The sequence below is a fragment of the Ipomoea triloba genome, chromosome 14 (genome assembly GCF_003576645.1).
Source record: "Ipomoea triloba cultivar NCNSP0323 chromosome 14, ASM357664v1".
NCBI lineage: Eukaryota > Viridiplantae > Streptophyta > Magnoliopsida > Solanales > Convolvulaceae > Ipomoea > Ipomoea triloba.
The window spans coordinates 16753154-16772028 of NC_044929.1; positions in this window are offsets into that span (position 1 = coordinate 16753154).

Here is an 18875-nt window from a genome sequence, read left to right on the forward strand (position 1 = left end):
ATAATTTCTATTAATGCATTACTAGTATATGATCGTGCGTTGTACGGAATGGATTTGTTATAATATTTAAAGAATATTTGGATCAATATACAATTATATATATTATAACATCGAATATTATATAGCGCAATTGATGAAATTGATTGGATCGATTATGTTTTCTGATGTTTTCCTTTGAATTAGAACAAATAATTGTCCAATTACCCGGGCGTGGATAAATTTTTTTTATTATATATTGAGATAATAAAAATAAAGATGAAATTATAAAAAATTCTAATATTGAACGTGTACATTTATTTGATTATAAGATTAGTACAAAAATATTACTCAATTAATTGAATAATATATGACTTGTTTGTCTAAAATTATCTTAAAAAGATCTATAAGTAATATGACTTATATAATTATATTATTACTAAAATAAATATGATAAAATGAGAAATAAATTAATTGTAATTATTATAAAAAATAAATTCAACGACCAATGCTTAACTTAATTATCATAATAATTATTAGGCAATTATTATTAGTCAATTACACTAATATATGTTATACTTTTATACTTTAAGTATATTCATTTTCCCCATATTGCATTTAGTTTTATCTTCCTCCTCCATATTTGAATGAATTAATTTTGATTGTTATAAAAATCTAACAACCCATGTTCAATTAATTTTTTTAAAGTTTAAATAACTTAGAGTTTCCAAAAGGAAAGTATAATTAATTATTAAAGTTTTTAAATAATTTTCAGTCAATTAGTAATATCCTTTTCTTTTCCCGATAAATGATTTTACTTTTATTAATAGTGTTGATACGTGAGTATACATATTATCAATTAATAGATATTAGTTAATTTTTATTTTACATTTTCTTAACAAATAAGCTTTATTAATTATTTGACCAATAAAATATTTAATTAATTGACTACAAAAGTTTAGGCGGGGAATGAAATAGGAGGATTTTACTTTTATATATAGTATAGAATATAGATTACAATCTTTTTATATTTTAAATCAATTAGTAATATCATTTTTCTCGGAATAAGGGTCAAATAAGCCACTAAACTACACACAAAACTGCAATTAGGCCATCGAACTAAAAAAGAATGCAATTGGATTCCTGAACTATATAAACTCATGCAATTAAGTACAAATTGACATGTTTTGAAAAAAAAAAGTTCAAATTGACATGTTTACCTACAATTGTGATGACATGGTGGTTACTAATTTTAAAATAAAATTTTATAATTAAAATAATTAAATAATAATAATAATAAAATTAAAGAAAAAAAAACAGACGTCTCCAGCAGTTCTTCTGTTTTTTTTTTTTTAATTATTAGTGCCGATTGTTATGTGTAAATTAATATTAGGCAACCTTATCTAGAAAAAATGAAAAGAATTACGTAGTAATATTTACCTAATTTTCGTTCCATTTTTAATTGATGATGTATAATATTATTATTGAAATATTTTCGTTTCATTTTTAATTTTCGTTCCATTTTTAATTTATCTTTAATATTGTTTAAAATATGCCTTTATTATTGATGATGTAGAATGTTTTCCTTTTTTAATTAAATTGCAATGATATGACCATTTCCTTTTTCATTTTAGTTAATTATGGATTTTTTTTTATTTACAGTCAATTATTAATATTCATTTCTTTTTATATATTCAGTCAATTAGTAATATCAGATTCATTTTTAGTCGATTTTTTTTCCAGTTAATTAGTCAATTAGAATAATAGATCCACTGGTATTTTTACCTAATTTCTGTTCTATTTTTAATTAATGATGTAGAATATTATTATTGAAATATTTTNGCATTACTAGTATATGATCGTGCGTTGTACGGAATGGATTTGTTATAATATTTAAAGAATATTTGGATCAATATACAATTATATATATTATAACATCGAATATTATATAGCGCAATTGATGAAATTGATTGGATCGATTATGTTTTCTGATGTTTTCCTTTGAATTAGAACAAATAATTGTCCAATTACCCGGGCGTGGATAAATTTTTTTTATTATATATTGAGATAATAAAAATAAAGATGAAATTATAAAAAATTCTAATATTGAACGTGTACATTTATTTGATTATAAGATTAGTACAAAAATATTACTCAATTAATTGAATAATATATGACTTGTTTGTCTAAAATTATCTTAAAAAGATCTATAAGTAATATGACTTATATAATTATATTATTACTAAAATAAATATGATAAAATGAGAAATAAATTAATTGTAATTATTATAAAAAATAAATTCAACGACCAATGCTTAACTTAATTATCATAATAATTATTAGGCAATTATTATTAGTCAATTACACTAATATATGTTATACTTTTATACTTTAAGTATATTCATTTTCCCCATATTGCATTTAGTTTTATCTTCCTCCTCCATATTTGAATGAATTAATTTTGATTGTTATAAAAATCTAACAACCCATGTTCAATTAATTTTTTTAAAGTTTAAATAACTTAGAGTTTCCAAAAGGAAAGTATAATTAATTATTAAAGTTTTTAAATAATTTTCAGTCAATTAGTAATATCCTTTTCTTTTCCCGATAAATGATTTTACTTTTATTAATAGTGTTGATACGTGAGTATACATATTATCAATTAATAGATATTAGTTAATTTTTATTTTACATTTTCTTAACAAATAAGCTTTATTAATTATTTGACCAATAAAATATTTAATTAATTGACTACAAAAGTTTAGGCGGGGAATGAAATAGGAGGATTTTACTTTTATATATAGTATAGAATATAGATTACAATCTTTTTATATTTTAAATCAATTAGTAATATCATTTTTCTCGGAATAAGGGTCAAATAAGCCACTAAACTACACACAAAACTGCAATTAGGCCATCGAACTAAAAAAGAATGCAATTGGATTCCTGAACTATATAAACTCATGCAATTAAGTACAAATTGACATGTTTTGAAAAAAAAAAGTTCAAATTGACATGTTTACCTACAATTGTGATGACATGGTGGTTACTAATTTTAAAATAAAATTTTATAATTAAAATAATTAAATAATAATAATAATAAAATTAAAGAAAAAAAAACAGACGTCTCCAGCAGTTCTTCTGTTTTTTTTTTTTTAATTATTAGTGCCGATTGTTATGTGTAAATTAATATTAGGCAACCTTATCTAGAAAAAATGAAAAGAATTACGTAGTAATATTTACCTAATTTTCGTTCCATTTTTAATTGATGATGTATAATATTATTATTGAAATATTTTCGTTTCATTTTTAATTTTCGTTCCATTTTTAATTTATCTTTAATATTGTTTAAAATATGCCTTTATTATTGATGATGTAGAATGTTTTCCTTTTTTAATTAAATTGCAATGATATGACCATTTCCTTTTTCATTTTAGTTAATTATGGATTTTTTTTTATTTACAGTCAATTATTAATATTCATTTCTTTTTATATATTCAGTCAATTAGTAATATCAGATTCATTTTTAGTCGATTTTTTTTCCAGTTAATTAGTCAATTAGAATAATAGATCCACTGGTATTTTTACCTAATTTCTGTTCTATTTTTAATTAATGATGTAGAATATTATTATTGAAATATTTCTGTTTCATTTTTAATTTCCGTTCCATTGTTTAAATGTGTGAAAGATTTACGATTTAATTGTGATTTGATTTATTCTACTGCGTAATATTATTGTGAAAAATTAAAATGCAATGATTTGACCATTTCCTTTTCCGTTTTAATTAATTATGGATATTTTTTTAATTTCACGTCAATTATTAATATTCATTTCCTTTTCCAATTGACATAATTTCTGTACTCTTTTCTATTTTTAATTTTCAATCAATTATTAATATTCATTTCCTTTTCCAATTGTTAGTCATATCATATGTTACACTTTTATATTTAATAATTGTATTGGTTAGTAGTTGGTTATTAGTCAATACTTGTTACCTATAGTTTAGGAGACTCTAGTGCTAGATCTCATATAGGTTCATTATCTCAGTGTAATTCTGGTGTGCATTGGAATTGAGACGTTCATCTGGTATCAGAGCCATAACCCGATCCTTCCCGTAAAATTTTTTTTTTCCTTCTTCCCGCCGACCATCGATGGCGTCACAATCACCTACCGACGGCACCATCACCCCTGCTCTCGCCGCTGCGCCACCGCCGGCGATGAACCTTTCTCCAGCCAACCATCAAATTTCGATCAAATTAAACTCTCGAAATTATATTCACTGGCGTACGCAAGTCATGCCATTCCTACGTAGCCAGGGTCTCCTGGGTTATCTTGACGGTTCCATTCCCTGTCCGCCGGCGACGATTCCAGCAGCGGCGTCGTCCACCTCTGCTTCGTCGCCGCCGATCCTCAACCCTGCATACCCGCCCTGGGTGCAGCAGGACCAAGCCATTCTGTCGCTACTCGTCTCGTCGCTCACCGGCGAGGTGATGTATCTCGCAGTCGGGAGGGAGACATCACGCGACGTATGGGATTCAATCACCGCCGCCTTCGCGTCGCAATCCCGCACGAGGTGTCTCAGCCTCATCGGCCAGTTCCACTCTCTCCGGCAAGGGAACCAGACGCCGGCAGAATATCTCGGGCAAGCTCAAATGCTCGTGGAAGCCTTATCCCTGGCCGACAGAACGCTCACCGCCGATGATCAGATCTTGTACGTATTGAGAGGTTTGCGCCCGGAGTTCCGCGCAATGGCGAGCACGTTGACGGCAGCGGCGATGCCAATGACGATCCCTCAATTAGCCGATCATCTCCAGGCCCAAGAATTCCTCCACGCCGAGGAACTCGGAAGTGGCCTCGATTCTCCGCTGTCCCAATCTTCACCGACGGTGTTTTACGCAGGTCGTGGGCGGCACAACTCCGGCGCTGGGGGTCGCCATTCAGGTGGCCGAGGCGGGTGGAATTCACGTGGCCGTAGCTCTGGGAATCAGGGCCGCGGCGGTCGCGGCTCACCGCGATATCAAATCTGCCGTAATCACGGCCACACGGCGGTGACGTGCTGGCGGCGTTACGATTATCGACAGGTTCAGCAAGCCAATGCCGCCTTCTCGGGTGATGCTGTTAATCCCGCCGGTGCTGAATCGTGGTATCCCGACACGGGTGCCACGTCCCATGCTACACCGGATGTGAATCTAATGGATCATTCCGAACCATATACCGACAATGATGTTCTTAAAGTCGGAAACGGTACAGGTTTAGACATATGTAATGTAGGACGCATGGTTATTCCTTCTGTTTCTCACCCCNACTATTGATGGTGTAGAATATTATTATTGAAATATTTCTGTTTCATTTTTAATTTCCGTTCCATTGTTTAAATGTGTGAAAGATTTACGATTTAATTGTGATTTGATTTATTCTACTGCGTAATATTATTGTGAAAAATTAAAATGCAATGATTTGACCATTTCCTTTTCCGTTTTAATTAATTATGGATATTTTTTTAATTTCACGTCAATTATTAATATTCATTTCCTTTTCCAATTGACATAATTTCTGTACTCTTTTCTATTTTTAATTTTCAATCAATTATTAATATTCATTTCCTTTTCCAATTGTTAGTCATATCATATGTTACACTTTTATATTTAATAATTGTATTGGTTAGTAGTTGGTTATTAGTCAATACTTGTTACCTATAGTTTAGGAGACTCTAGTGCTAGATCTCATATAGGTTCATTATCTCAGTGTAATTCTGGTGTGCATTGGAATTGAGACGTTCATCTGGTATCAGAGCCATAACCCGATCCTTCCCGTAAAATTTTTTTTTTCCTTCTTCCCGCCGACCATCGATGGCGTCACAATCACCTACCGACGGCACCATCACCCCTGCTCTCGCCGCTGCGCCACCGCCGGCGATGAACCTTTCTCCAGCCAACCATCAAATTTCGATCAAATTAAACTCTCGAAATTATATTCACTGGCGTACGCAAGTCATGCCATTCCTACGTAGCCAGGGTCTCCTGGGTTATCTTGACGGTTCCATTCCCTGTCCGCCGGCGACGATTCCAGCAGCGGCGTCGTCCACCTCTGCTTCGTCGCCGCCGATCCTCAACCCTGCATACCCGCCCTGGGTGCAGCAGGACCAAGCCATTCTGTCGCTACTCGTCTCGTCGCTCACCGGCGAGGTGATGTATCTCGCAGTCGGGAGGGAGACATCACGCGACGTATGGGATTCAATCACCGCCGCCTTCGCGTCGCAATCCCGCACGAGGTGTCTCAGCCTCATCGGCCAGTTCCACTCTCTCCGGCAAGGGAACCAGACGCCGGCAGAATATCTCGGGCAAGCTCAAATGCTCGTGGAAGCCTTATCCCTGGCCGACAGAACGCTCACCGCCGATGATCAGATCTTGTACGTATTGAGAGGTTTGCGCCCGGAGTTCCGCGCAATGGCGAGCACGTTGACGGCAGCGGCGATGCCAATGACGATCCCTCAATTAGCCGATCATCTCCAGGCCCAAGAATTCCTCCACGCCGAGGAACTCGGAAGTGGCCTCGATTCTCCGCTGTCCCAATCTTCACCGACGGTGTTTTACGCAGGTCGTGGGCGGCACAACTCCGGCGCTGGGGGTCGCCATTCAGGTGGCCGAGGCGGGTGGAATTCACGTGGCCGTAGCTCTGGGAATCAGGGCCGCGGCGGTCGCGGCTCACCGCGATATCAAATCTGCCGTAATCACGGCCACACGGCGGTGACGTGCTGGCGGCGTTACGATTATCGACAGGTTCAGCAAGCCAATGCCGCCTTCTCGGGTGATGCTGTTAATCCCGCCGGTGCTGAATCGTGGTATCCCGACACGGGTGCCACGTCCCATGCTACACCGGATGTGAATCTAATGGATCATTCCGAACCATATACCGACAATGATGTTCTTAAAGTCGGAAACGGTACAGGTTTAGACATATGTAATGTAGGACGCATGGTTATTCCTTCTGTTTCTCACCCCTTAAAATTGTCAAATATCCTGCATGTCCCATCATTGTCTCTATCGTTACTCTCGGTTTATAGATTTACTAACGAGAATAACGTGTTTTTTGAGTTTCATAAAGATTGTTTTTTTGTGAAGGATTGCAACACACAGGTGGTGCTTCTTAAGGGTTCTACAGCCGGTGGTCTTTACCAGTTGTCCCTTCCTAATCCTCACAAGGCGTTTCTCACCGCTCGAGCCTCACCGTCAGTTTGGCATCAGCGTCTAGGTCACCCGCACAGCCAAGTCCTACATCGTGTTCTGTCACAAGTCCCGGTCACGTCTCATACAGTCACTTCGCTAGGTGTCTGCTCGGCGTGTCAACTCGGCAAGGCATCTAGATTCCCGTTAGATAGAGTTCATAATAATAGTACGGCTGTGTTAGATTTGATTTTTACGGACATATGGGGTCCATCTCCTGTAATTTCCAATTCAGGCTTTCGTTACTTCGTGCTCTTTGTAGACGATTACTCCCGCTTTACCTGGTTTTACCCTCTACATGTAAAATCTGACATATATAAAATTTTCGATTTGTTTCGGGCGATGGTAGAACGACGGTTTTCGCGTTCTATCAAAGCCATACAGTCTGATTTGGGCGAGGAGTATCGTCGTTTACATAATCTGTTCCAAACTTTAGGAATCACGCACCGTCAATCATGCGCCTATACCCATGAACAAAACGGTAGGGTAGAACGCCGTAATCGTCATATTGTAGAAACGGGTCTATCTTTACTAGCCCAAAGCTCAACACCTTTAAAATTTTGGGATTATGCCTTCGAGTCAGCCACGTTTCTTATTAACTGCTTACCCTCATCCGCTATAAACTTCCAAACTCCTTACTCCAAAATATACAACACTCAACCCCCCTACTCTTTTTTTCGCGTCTTTGGTTGTCGTTGTTACCCGTATCTTCGACCCTACAACCGACATAAAATAGAGTATAGGTCGGCACCATGCGTGTTTTTAGGTTATCCGGTCAATTATAGGGGATACCGTTGCATGGACCTACTTACTGGAAAAGTCTATACCTGTCGTCATGTCCGGTTTGATGAATCTGTCTTTCCTTTTCAGGATACCATACAGGAATCTCTTCAATCTCACACACAGGATTTACCCTGGGTAACTGCACCACTCTGCACTGGCGCCTTTGCTTCTTCTCCGACCTTGACACCGGTTTCAACTACTTCCGGGACTGAATATGTTCCACAATCATCTTCTAGGACACAAACTGACTCTCATTTATTAGTTTCAGCTCCAAATGATCAAGCTACAACTAGTCAAGGTCCTACTAAAACCCCAGCGCGCCATGCAATGCGCACCCGCACAAAAACTCGGGGAACCGGAGAACAGTTCTACGCTCTGGCTGCGACTACTGATCCAACCTGCTACACACAGGCTGTAAAACATCTACACTGGAGAGATGCAATGGATCAGGAGTTCAATGCCCTACTGCATAACAATACCTGGAAACTGGTGCCTGTAACTCCGCTGATGAATATAATTGGGTGTAAGTGGGTATATCGCACCAAACGTAAAGCAGATGGTGCTATTGAACGATATAAAGCCCGACTTGTTGCAAAGGGGTTTAATCAGGTTGCCGGAGAAGACTTCTTCGATACTTTCAGCCCCGTCGTCAAACCAACGACTGTTAGACTTTTGTTTTCCCTAGCTGTCACACATTCATGGGTCCTACGTCAGCTAGATGTACATAATGCCTTTCTAAATGGTCATCTACCTGAAACAGTCTACATGAAGCAACCTCCAGGCTATGAAAACCCTCTACACCCGGGTCATGTATGCCATCTACAGCGTTCGTTATATGGTCTGAAACAAGCCCCCCGTGCCTGGTTTAAGCGACTTCACGACTTTCTGATAATTGTTGGCTTCTCGTCATCCAAGACAGATGTCTCTCTCTTTTACTTTACATCAGCTGAATCCCGGGTCTATCTACTTGTCTATGTGGATGATATCATTATGATGGGAAATGATGCTGTATTAGTGGAATCTCTTCTGCGTCAACTTGCGTCTGTTTTCAAGATTCGTGATCTCGGGACTCCGGGTTTCTTCCTTGGTATTGAGACTCTAAAGACTGACAGTGGTTTCTTGTTATCTTAGAAAAGGTACATGCAGGATATCCTTACACGGGCGGGCATGACTGACTGCAAACCGTTAGCTACACCAGCGGCTGTCACTCAATCCGCTACGCCCTCTCTTGAGCCGTTTGATAATCCTACTCAGTATCGCCGGATTGCAGGTGCCTTGCAGTATCTGACTATTACTCGTCCTGATTTGGCCTACTCTGTTAATCGGCTGTGTCAGTTTATGCACTCACCGGCAGCTGAACATTGGGGTTTACTAAAGCGTGTATTACGCTATGTTAAAGGAACTCTTGATATGGGACTTCGTATCATGAAGTCTACTCACTCCACGTTGCATGGGTACTTAGATTCTGACTGGGCTGGTTGTCCGCTAGATCGAAAGTCTATAAGTGGATATGCCGTCTTTTTCGGATCGAACTTGATTTCTTGGGTTTCCCGAAAGCAGCGCACAGTTGCTAGGTCCTCCACAGAAGCTGAGTACAAGGGTCTTACTGATTTAGCTGCGGAGGTCACTTGGGTTGTTTCTCTACTCCGCGAATTGCGACTGCATCCTGGTCAGCCTTCTACGCTATGGTGTGACAATTTAGGTGCAACCTATATGGCCGCCAATCCAGTCTTTCATGCTCGGACCAAACATGTAGAAGTTGATTATCATTTTGTTCGTGACAAGGTCGCTTCGGGTGACTTCACCGTCTCCTTTGTGTCCACTCAAGACCAGATTGCTGATATCTTCACTAAACCGCTACCTACTACGCGGTTTCGTACTCTCCGCTCCAAGCTCAATGTTGTGTCTTCTCAACCTTGTGCTTGAGGGGGCGTGTTAGTCATATCATATGTTACACTTTTATATTTAATAATTGTATTGGTTAGTAGTTGGTTATTAGTCAATACTTGTTACCTATAGTTTAGGAGACTCTAGTGCTAGATCTCATATAGGTTCATTATCTCAGTGTAATTCTGGTGTGCATTGGAATTGAGACGTTCATCCCAATTTACCTAATTTCCGTTCCATTTTTAATTGATAATGTAAAATATTATTGTGAAATATTTCTATCATAATATAATTACCATTTATAGTGTATATAAAATTAATTAATTCTAAATAATATTTTTGTCTAAATAGTTGACATTAAAAAAAAATTAGAATTATTATTAAATAATGGTGCAATAATATATATATATATATGTGTGTGTGTGTGTGTGTAAAATTAATTAATTCTAAATAATATTTTTTTCTAAATAGTTGACATTACAAAAATTTAGAAAGTATAACATTATTATTATTATTATTATTATTATTATTATTATTATTATGGATAATTGGAACTAAAATCATTATTTGATCATAATTTTGCAAATAAAGTTTGCAATTTTCTTGTTTATAAAATTTAGAGTTGGCTCTATTTTCAAAGGTGAAACCCGATCAGGCCTTGGAATCGTTGAAGTGTCATCCCACTGCACCTAAAGATAGCAATACATATCACTTTAGGCATCACAAATAAAAATGTATCACCTTTCAAACACAAGGGTATTACCTTTAGACATCTCCATTTTGATTCCGGCCACTTGTGGAGATCACGATCTTCAATGCCAACAATAGTTCCAATAAACCCAAAAAAAACCACCACATAACGCTCATAATATTAGTTACTGGTCTAGAATTGATACGAAGAAAAGACACATCACCTTTAACAATGCTAACACATGTGACATACCTCTGCTCAGGAGCTTCTTCCCCTTCCTATGGAGTAATTGTTTGTTAGAGACTCCAGGTCATATGGAATGATAAATTCAGTTGGGCTTGTCTTGTAATATATTGGTGATATATATAGCACAAAATTTGTGAAACAAAGGATCCTCTCAAACGAAAGTGTAATTAATTTTAATTGTAATAACAATTGATTGCTAATTTTATTAAAATATATATGGTTGATTAATAAAATCAATGATTTTACTAAAATAATTTTGAGTTTAATTTTACAAAATGCTCCTGTTTAGATAGGAAAAATTGTCCAGGCACTTCTGTTTATATATATATATATATATATATTGTAACACCCCAATTTTCATAACCAAATTTCCTTAATTTTTTTTCTTTCTTAATTGAAAATTTACTAATACAATAGCGGAAGCATTATATTTAAACAAAAGAAAACGGGTGTTACCGCCACACTCAGGTATCTCTTCTATACCCAAACGCTAAGGCTAATACTTACAACACTTAAAAACAAAAATCCAAATCCAACTAAATTACTGTAACACCCCAATTTTCATCTCTTGGATTTATTACAAAATCCTAATAATACAATACATTGCGGAAGCGTCTAACCAGCAGAAAACTGGGTGTTACCGCCACGCTTAGGTATCTTTCCTATACCCAAACGCTAAGGCTAAACTTACAACCTCAAATAACCATATCAATATCCAGATATGTACATATGGAAATAATCCCTCTAGGGTGTCTATTCTAGACTAGAGTGATCTTCAACCTCGACTCCCATCCTATTTAGAGCTCATCGGCCACAGGGGCCCACGCTAGACTGCATCTAATAAAGGACACAATAAAGTGTAGTTAGCGCGACGGCTAAGTAAGGAAATCCATTGTCACTCGAAAGTAACAAAGGTTTCGAAAAACATGATCCTTAGAAAACTGTAAGTTTTACCCATGAGTTGCAATCTACCTGCAAACACAACACCATATTGTTCGGACACCGACAGTTAATTCCCACAATCCACTCAGCGAATAGACTTCGCTCTGCAGTATGAATCAATCATACAAAATCTCACACATCACTCAGCGAATAGACTTCGCTCTGCAGTATGAATCAATCATACAAAATCTCACCATTCACTCAGCGAATAGACTTCGCTCTGTAGTATAGATTAATCATACAGACCCCTCACCATTCACTTAGCGAAGAAACTTCGCTCTGCAGTATAGATTAATCATACAGACTCCCTCACCATTCATTATTATCACACGACTCCATAACCATCACACTTGATCAAATATATTTCCCCAAAATACACACTTTGGTTAGTGTTAGTCTCGTTATGGAAATTCGAGTACAGGAGACACAATAATTTTCAAAACACAATTACTTTCCAAGTTAATAAATATAATGCACAAAAATAATATTTGGGCCTTCAAAAATTCACCCGGATGCCCGTAGGCTTTCAAAACATCGTAACACTCAGGGTTAAAAACATCGGGGAAAAACCGGGTCAAAAACATGTCGAAAACGAGTCCGCGTCGCGCGGGCTCGCGGCTGGCCGCACCAGCGGACGCACGGTGGACGCAGGCGTCCGAGCCGCGTTCGCTGGTTCGGCGTTTCTCGCCGAAACTGGACGCCCACGGACGCGCGTCCATGCCCGCGTCCACCCAAATCTGCCAGAAATTTCAGTTGGCGCAGTCCGAAAGATTGAGCCGGTAAAAATAGTTCCCGAACTCTTTTTCACTTGAAATTTTTATGGTAGAACCCCAACTTATAGTACTTGATGTCCATAAAAAGTTTTGGTCATTTTGATCCACGAATAAACACAGAAAATTCCCTTTTTGCCCTTGGCAGTGTGCTGTCCAGAATATTTTTCTCTCTGGACCAGTTTTGGAAAAAAATTCGAAAACCGTACTTATACTACTCCGATCATTATGAAATTTTATATGCGGGTTCTACACTTATAGAACTACATGCCTAAAAAAAATAGCATCAAAATACCTTACCAATTTTGCCCAATAAATCTCGGAAGTTACTGCCAGAATCTATCCTGATTTCTTTTCACTATTTTCACAAGTATAGGCCTATATGGGCATAAATTCAACATATACATGCATAAATTAGCTATGAACATGTATATAAAAATTACCAAAAATCCAAAGTGTGGTTTCTTGAGTCAACTAGTAGATCCACAAACTTAACACATAATTTTCGCATAAAATTCCTAGTCACATAATTTACTAGCATTTGTTCACCTTCAAGTGACTAAACCAACTTAAGGGATTCCTTACCTTGATGGAAGATTTCAAAGCCGAGAAGTTGCTAGATCCTTTCTTTGAGTTCAAAGACCCTAAAAATATCACCACAATAACAATATTTTTCATGCACCAAATATTAACACTTAAGTTCTAGAGATGATGATTTAATCCAACAAAGTCTAGGGTCTTACCTACACTTAGTCTCTTGGGTTGGAAGAATGCTTAGGAGCTCTTTGATCACAATGGAAGACCAAACTAATTTTTCTTCTTCTTCCTAATGGTGTAGTTTCGAAAATGGAATGGGAGAGTGAGAGATGATGATGTGAATTTGTCTTGTTAATTAAGCAATCAAGTGCAAGTGCACCATACCCCTTATGTCATGGCATTTAATGATCCAATCTTGGCTAGATTTTGGTTGCCACTTGTCAATACCCTATGGAGCCTCTAGGAAGATCACAACTTATTTGGCCAGTTTATGGTTAAATCAGATGAATGCTCGGAGGATTATAACTTAATTCGGGAAAATTCTAATACCAAAATTATCCTAAAAATGATCCCGTCGCAAATCACCAAAATTGGNCATCACTCAGCGAATAGACTTCGCTCTGCAGTATGAATCAATCATACAAAATCTCACCATTCACTCAGCGAATAGACTTCGCTCTGTAGTATAGATTAATCATACAGACCCCTCACCATTCACTTAGCGAAGAAACTTCGCTCTGCAGTATAGATTAATCATACAGACTCCCTCACCATTCATTATTATCACACGACTCCATAACCATCACACTTGATCAAATATATTTCCCCAAAATACACACTTTGGTTAGTGTTAGTCTCGTTATGGAAATTCGAGTACAGGAGACACAATAATTTTCAAAACACAATTACTTTCCAAGTTAATAAATATAATGCACAAAAATAATATTTGGGCCTTCAAAAATTCACCCGGATGCCCGTAGGCTTTCAAAACATCGTAACACTCAGGGTTAAAAACATCGGGGAAAAACCGGGTCAAAAACATGTCGAAAACGAGTCCGCGTCGCGCGGGCTCGCGGCTGGCCGCACCAGCGGACGCACGGTGGACGCAGGCGTCCGAGCCGCGTTCGCTGGTTCGGCGTTTCTCGCCGAAACTGGACGCCCACGGACGCGCGTCCATGCCCGCGTCCACCCAAATCTGCCAGAAATTTCAGTTGGCGCAGTCCGAAAGATTGAGCCGGTAAAAATAGTTCCCGAACTCTTTTTCACTTGAAATTTTTATGGTAGAACCCCAACTTATAGTACTTGATGTCCATAAAAAGTTTTGGTCATTTTGATCCACGAATAAACACAGAAAATTCCCTTTTTGCCCTTGGCAGTGTGCTGTCCAGAATATTTTTCTCTCTGGACCAGTTTTGGAAAAAAATTCGAAAACCGTACTTATACTACTCCGATCATTATGAAATTTTATATGCGGGTTCTACACTTATAGAACTACATGCCTAAAAAAAATAGCATCAAAATACCTTACCAATTTTGCCCAATAAATCTCGGAAGTTACTGCCAGAATCTATCCTGATTTCTTTTCACTATTTTCACAAGTATAGGCCTATATGGGCATAAATTCAACATATACATGCATAAATTAGCTATGAACATGTATATAAAAATTACCAAAAATCCAAAGTGTGGTTTCTTGAGTCAACTAGTAGATCCACAAACTTAACACATAATTTTCGCATAAAATTCCTAGTCACATAATTTACTAGCATTTGTTCACCTTCAAGTGACTAAACCAACTTAAGGGATTCCTTACCTTGATGGAAGATTTCAAAGCCGAGAAGTTGCTAGATCCTTTCTTTGAGTTCAAAGACCCTAAAAATATCACCACAATAACAATATTTTTCATGCACCAAATATTAACACTTAAGTTCTAGAGATGATGATTTAATCCAACAAAGTCTAGGGTCTTACCTACACTTAGTCTCTTGGGTTGGAAGAATGCTTAGGAGCTCTTTGATCACAATGGAAGACCAAACTAATTTTTCTTCTTCTTCCTAATGGTGTAGTTTCGAAAATGGAATGGGAGAGTGAGAGATGATGATGTGAATTTGTCTTGTTAATTAAGCAATCAAGTGCAAGTGCACCATACCCCTTATGTCATGGCATTTAATGATCCAATCTTGGCTAGATTTTGGTTGCCACTTGTCAATACCCTATGGAGCCTCTAGGAAGATCACAACTTATTTGGCCAGTTTATGGTTAAATCAGATGAATGCTCGGAGGATTATAACTTAATTCGGGAAAATTCTAATACCAAAATTATCCTAAAAATGATCCCGTCGCAAATCACCAAAATTGGAAATTTTTTCGGTATCTCGCGAAATATAGGTACAGAGTTCGTAACAATTTACCCCTTACAGTCCATTTAAAATTTTCTTGAACTAACTAGAAGTTCAGGCTTAATCGTATGATACTTAATAATCCATTCTCTAGGAAAATTCGAATGGTATATACGTCCTTAAAAATTTTACGGTTCGTGACCGGTACGTAGATCGCAGCTTATTAATAACGGGTTTTACTTATAAAAATCCTTCTGAAGTACCGAGAGATCATCTCATAAATGTCATAGCTTAAAAATATTTTTCGAACTTTAACTTTGTCGGAAAAACCGAGGGGTTACAATTACATTTAGTGAAAATAAACTATACAACCATACAACTTCTCAAATAATAAATCTCCAATAACTCGATTCTTAATTTCTTCTCAATTTGAATTCATCTCGAATTCCTATCCATGTCACCTGTAAAAATCATTTAACACAAAATATGGGGTGTATCCCAAAATTAGCATAAGCTAAGTAAGTTCCATTTCACCCCGTAAAATATAGGCTTGGGTTTTATTTATCACTTTCATGATCTTATATAATAATATACTTTTCAAAAAATAATGTGGATATATCATTTTCCAAAAAATAACATACAACATATTTGTCAAGAGGAGTAAATAACATACAACATATTTGTCAAGAGGAGTAAATATTAAGTGGAGAGTCTTTAAGCTCTAAACATAACCACCAACAGGCATCATAAGCCAAACCAAAAGCAATAGGCACTACAGGCCAAACTTCCAATTTCATAAATCATAAACCAAATTGGGGGATTCAATCCACACCAATACCAATCAATTAAATTTTCATAATGACCACAATTCCAATGGTAAGTTGTGAGATTTTCCCGGCTCACACTCTGGCACCAAATATTATTATCCTCCAAGACCAAATATGTATATATATAATTTTCAAAAATATAATTTTTTTCATAATAAATATTTCCACCAATAAAATATATAATTTCTCCAAATACATTTTCTCCACAATAATTCATTGCATAATAATGAATCATTCTTAATTTACGATTGTACGGAGTATATAACACCAAAAATTCCAAACCATTATTTACACAACACATGGGTTTGACCCGTCAAAATACATTCTTGATATTTCAAGAATCATCACACACAATATGCAAATGTACTTGTGATCACATGAACATTACAATGCACATAACTTTGTAAAACACATAATTTTGCTATCATATCATGAAAATATATTTATAAATATTGGGGCAAAATATGTAATTTTAGTGAACATGAAATCTTACCTCAAAAGTCCAAAATTAAACTCTTGTCAATACTTAGTAGCACCATAGCCACTTTGATAATAAACCTGTAAATTAGTCAAACCTTAATATAATTACTACTAATTAATATTATTATTATTAGCAGCATGGCCGAATCATCATCAAACCATCCATAACATCCATAACCTTAATCTTTACCTTCTCATTATTCTAATTTCCTTCAAAATCATTATTATCGCCAATTTCATCATCTATACCAGTATAATACCAAATCTTATCATCATTTCTTTATTTATCCTCATCATTATCCAAGAAAAATTACAACACCAATAGTGTGTTCCACCGTGTTCTTAACATAGTGATAGGGATTAACTGCTAATCAGAGATCAAATCTTAGCGGTAAACTATTATATAAGTATTGCATATAATTGAAGGAATATAATATCTATTAATTATGAAAAATAAATTAATAGATCAGACAATGAAAGATTATATACGGACATAAAAAAAAAAGTAAAGCAATTAGGTATTGTATCTAATTAAAAATGAAAGGTAAGCTTACTTTTGAAGCAATAGAGAAGAGCGTGCGTAGAAAGTAGAAACTGATTGAGAGAGAGGTGAGGAGTTCATTGTGGGAGGCTGGAAAATGGAGTGAATAAATAGGTACAGAATGATGCAGTTCCCTCTTATACTCGTTTTTAGCCAATGAGAGGGAAAGAAAAATGGTGAGTAACGGCTGTGTATTTGCAAGAGAAGGGAGGAAATCATGGAGTAATCTATATTGTATGTATTTATATAGAATGAGTGATTGGTTGTCTTCATAATCATCCAATAAAAAGAAATGGAAAGAAATCAGGGATTCTTATGTTGACTGCCGAAAGAATATATATATATATATATATATATATATATATATATATATATATATATATATGATAATTAATTAATAAATTAATAAATAAATAAAATAAATGATTTTTCTAAAATACCACTAAGTTTGGGCGGGAAAATTTGGGAGGAGGATATTGTTTTTATATATAGTATAGATAGATATAGATTTATTACCATAAAATTAATATATCAATATTTTATAATTTAATAGGCTACTGTTAAATTTTATTGATTATAAATTTATGTATAAAAATCTTCAAGGATTTGCCGTGGACTTTCATAACTATATATATCTTTAAAAAAAAGGAATTTATTTCAATCTTAAATCACATATATAATTATGTTATGTTATTAAAAAATTCTTAATGTACTGAATGAAGATTATAAGCAATTCATTATATAGAAAATAAGGAAGAAAGAGATAGAGGTGAAAAAGGTAAGAAATTAAGAGGGGTGGAGATGGGGGAGTAGTTTAGGAAATTTTGCTGATTAGTAGGAGAAAAAAAAAAGAAAAACATAATTATGCTACTGTTATAATTTATTACCATAAAATTAATATATAAATATTTTATAATTTAATAGGCTACTGCTAAATTTTATTGATTATAAATTTATGTATAAAAATCTTCAAGGATTTGCTGTGGACTTTCATAACTATATATATCTTAAAAAAAAGGAATTTATTTCAATCTTAAATCACATATATAATTATGTTATGTTATTAAAAAATTATTAATGTACTGGATGAAGAATACATCTTGAAATTATGTATTAAATTTTATTTGATTGAAATAACTTAATCGAAATTACAAATATATCACCAAATATATCACATATTCATTCTATTTATACTATTACATATATTACAAATATATCAATTTTGCTTATTAGTAGGAGAAAAAAAAAAGAAAAACATAATTATGCTACTGTTATAATTTATTACCATAAAATTAATATATCAATATTTTATAATTTAATAGACTACTGTTAAATTTTATTGATTATAAATTTATGTATAAAAATCTTCAAGGATTTGCCGTGGACTTTCATAACTATATATATCTTTAAAAAAAAAGGAATTTATTTCAATCTTAAATCACATATATAATTATGTTATGTTATTAAAAAATTATTAAAGTACTGAATGAAGAATACATCTTGAAATTATGTATTAAATTTTATTTGAATGAAGAATACATCTTGAAATTATGTATTAAATTTTATTTGATTGAAATAACTTAATCGAAATTACAAATATATCACCAAATATATCACATATATCATCAATTAT